Here is a 4,201-nt window from a genome sequence, read left to right as displayed (position 1 = left end):
AAAAAAAAAAAAAAAGAATTGGGCAGAATGTGACAGGAGGCTTTCCCCAAAGATGACCATGGCATTTTTAAAATATGCCCATAAACTTTCTGATACTTCTCCCTTCCAAAGTGGGACCTAATTCTTGTCCCCTTGAGTGTGGTCTGCCCCTGGTGATTTGTTTTTAATAAATATGTCCCAAAACTCGCAAGATATATAAATTTGGAGAGCAGAGCATTGTTTTCTAAGAAGGGGATGAGAAGCAGGCCTCCAGTGGAAACCAGAAGCAGGCACTTCAAGGGAGAGAAGGATGAGACAGGAATTTATGCTGAATGGGTTGATCGAGTATATATACTTACCAGGTTAAGAGAGGAGCTATGCATATTCGTGAAGGGGAGTTATTATTAAATAAACATGTATGTTATATGCATCCCATGTTCACTCTGAGGTAAAGACTTAACACTTAAATGCGTGAAAATTTGGCCCTATATGTCAAAAAATAAGGCAAGGACATGAAACCACTCAAATGTACAGCCTCTATAAAACTGCCAGAATCAGCCCATGGTGGTTCAGGAGAAACTGACAGAACCAGTCTATTGTCCAATCAAAACTAGAAGTAGGATCCTAGCACTGTGGGAGGCCAAGGCGGGGGAATGCCTAGCACTAAGTATTCAAGACCAGCCTGAGCAAGAGTGAGACCCTGTCTCTAAAAAATAGCCGAGTGTTGTAGTAGGCACCTATAGTCCCAGCTACTCAGGAGGCTGAAGCAAGAGAATCACTTGAGCCCAAGAGTTTGAGGTTGCTGTGAGCTATGACACCATTACATTCTACCAATGACAAAGTGAGATTCTGACTCAAAAAAAAAAAACTGTAAGTATGGCTTTTTCAGTGGTCACTCAGTGCTTGGTGGTAGATGGGCTGCAATTGTTTCAATATTGCTTATCTTAAGGCCAGTGCTTGTTTAGCCGCTAGAGAAAAAGAAAAACCCTTGTGCCAGTTAGAAAATGGTTTATTCTTTAAGTATCAGGTATATAATTTAACCCTTGCCTGGCATGGCCTTGGGTCCCAATTATAATGTGGTATCTTACTGTTACAAAGAGTCGATTCGTCCAGCCTCGTCTCTCTATTTTAACAAATAAAATGTGACAAAATGATGGTTTATAGCAGCAGTTCTCAACCTGTGGGTCGCAACCCCATTAGGGGTCTCCTGCATCAGATATTTACATTACAATTCATAACAGTAGCAAAATTACAGTTATGAAGTAGCAATGAAAATAATGTTATGGTTGGGGGTCACCACAACATGAGGAACTGTATTAAAGGGTCGCAGCATTAGGAAGGTTGAGAACCACTGGTTCATAGCTTTGGGGATTAGATCTTAAACAGCATGCCTTACTGTCTTAAACGGCTCACTGTAGGGGAAGCTAGATGCCACATCATGAGGACGCTCAAGCCACTCTAAGGAGACATCCAGATGGGAGAGCTGAGTCCTCTCAGCAACACCCGGCTTTCACTTGCCGACAGTGTAAGTGCGCTGTGAGCTACGGCAGAAGCAGACACACCTTCATCCCTTCCGTACTCTGCCTGCAACCTCCGGAGAGACTGTGAGCCACGAACACCTAGCCAAGCTGATCTTCAGTGGCTGACCTGCAGAAACAGTCTATCCTAAATGTTTGCTGTTGTTTTGAGCCAATACTTTTGGAGATAATTTTTAATGCAGCAATAGATAATTAATATACTGACTAAAATGCAAGACTCTAGCTGCTAGGGGTAATGAAAGAGTCAGTCAGAACCCAGCCCCCACTCACACCTGTAATTCTAGCACTCTGGGAGGCCAAGGTGAGAGTTCAGGAGTTCACAACAAGCCTGAGAAAGAGCGAGACCCTGCCTATACAAAACAGTAACCCCAGGGGCTGGTTATGAGAGGAGGGGCTGGGCAGGCCTAGTGAAGACCAAGCTAGATCAGAGTTTCTCAAATTCAATGTGCAGTAGTATCACTTGGAGGGATTTTTAAAACACACATTAGTGAGATCCATGTCCAGAGTTTCTGATTCAGTAGGTCTTGGGAGGGGGCTGCTAATCAGTTTTTCTAGGCAGTTCCCAGGTAATGCTCATGCCTCTGATCACTTTGAGAAGCACTGAGCTAAATAATGATAGAACTCAGGTAGAAGGCTCAGCGCCTGTGGCTCAAGTGGCTAAGGCACCAGCCACATACACCAGAGCTGGGAGGTTTGAACCCAGTCCGGGCCTGCCAAACAACAATGACAACTATAACCCAAAAATAGCTGGGCGTTGTGGTGGGCACCTGTGGTCCCAGCTACTTGGGAGGCTGAGGCAAGAGAATTGCTTAAGCTCAGGAGTTGGAGGTTGCTGTGAGCTGTGATGCCACAGCACTCTACCCACAGTGATAGCTTGAGGCTCTGTCTTTAAAAAAAAAAAAAAAAAAAGTAGAGCTGCCTTTATGCAGGGGGGTGGGGAACCAAGTCTGTCACAGTAGGAAGTATGGGTAGGTGGTTAAACAGAGGATCATCCTCCGAATCTAATTATAGAACATTTGAACATCCCATCCCAACACTCCCCTTCACACTTTTCAGTCCCTACTCTCTGCTCTATGCTACTCATAGCCATAGAAATGAACTCACTGTCAAATAAGAATTGCTACCCTTTAGCAATTACTCTGTGCCATGCACTCTGTCAACACATTATTTAGTTTTGACATCCAGCTTAGTAAGGGAAATAATATTATTCCCCGATGTATAAATAAGAAGAACTCAAAGCTCAATGAAGTTAGCTAACTGACCTCGAATCATTTCAGAGCGCTGGAACGAAACTGCAAAAGCTTCTTAATTGTATTACAATAGAGAGATACAGTCCTTTGTAAGCAGGAAGCAAAATTTGCCCCACAGTAGGACGAAATTCTCAGGTGGTACGACATAATGAGATTTAGTTGTTATTTCTTTTCAAAAGGAGACAGAACAGACCTATTTAACAAAAGCTTGGACCCAATTCATTTTCTTTTAAAGTAGAATATAATCGAGAGCCCTTTGATTTTTCTCCAAGACCCCTGGTACAAAGCAACCTTCAAAAAACATCAAATAGAAGTCGGGGAAAATCTTCCTATGGATTATTTCCTTCTTACCATATGCACAAAAGACCTATGTGTGGCTTATTAATTTGTAACTCAGGCCTTTGAGATAAAGGCGGCCTGGCTCTGTTTAGTACTGGGTCAATTACAGTTGTATAGAAAAGTTGGACACAACTAAAGTGTCTAATATATTATTTCATAAATTTTGATAATCTGTGATAAAAAAAAAGCATTTAAAACTCGTATTTTAAAAAATTAGAATATTTAATATCATAAATAAGATACATTATTAAATTTTTAAAAATAAGTTTGTAACTATTTAAAAAATCATGTCTTAAGCAGACATCGTAGTTTGATTCCCACAGGTGCAGACCCTAAGTTAAGAATCCAAGTGCTATGGCTCATGCCTGTAATCCTAGCAGTCTGGGAGGCCAAGGCAGGTAGATTGCTTGAGCTCACAAATTCAACACTAGTCTGAGAAAGAGCAAGACCCAAAAGTAGAAAAACTAGCCAGGCATAGTGGTACACACCTATAAACCCAGCTACTCAGGAGGCTGAGCCAAGAAGATTGCTCAAACCCAAGAGTTTTAGGTTGCTGTGAGCTACATTGATGCCACAGCATTCTACCCAGGGTGACAGAGTAGGGCTCTATCTCAAACAAACAAACAAACAAAAAAGAATTCAAGTGGAAATACGTAAAAAGGAAGGGGAATAAATCAATAGAGCTCACATCATCATGCAATTTACTACTGTGGGAAACCAAACAATTCCATTGGGGAATTCCAAGAGCCAATCTAGAAGGTATTTTTACTCAGAGTTATCCCCCAGAAGAGGGAAAGACTCTGGACTATTTAAACTCTGAGCCATTATTTGAGAGCTGCTCTCATAGGGTGTTAATTCTCCAGCACACCTAGCTTGCCACAAGCAGGTACAGAATAGGCAAGAAAAGCCCTTAGAAAAAGAGATGCCGAAGCTAGCAGGTGGAATCAGGCCAGGATGAACGACCGTGGTAAACGCTGAAGGGAAGTTTGTCAGAGCATCCACAGTCCCTGCTACAGCTGGGCACCCCAGAACCCAGAGCTTGAAGCTGAAGCCTGCTACAGCTGGGCACCCCAGAACCCAGAGCTTGAAGCTGAA

The sequence above is a fragment of the Otolemur garnettii genome, unplaced genomic scaffold (genome assembly GCF_000181295.1).
Source record: "Otolemur garnettii isolate 467f Iridium unplaced genomic scaffold, OtoGar3 scaffold00002, whole genome shotgun sequence".
NCBI lineage: Eukaryota > Metazoa > Chordata > Mammalia > Primates > Galagidae > Otolemur > Otolemur garnettii.
The sequence above is the reverse complement of the archived record's forward strand: the minus strand, read 5'-3'. Positions refer to the sequence as shown.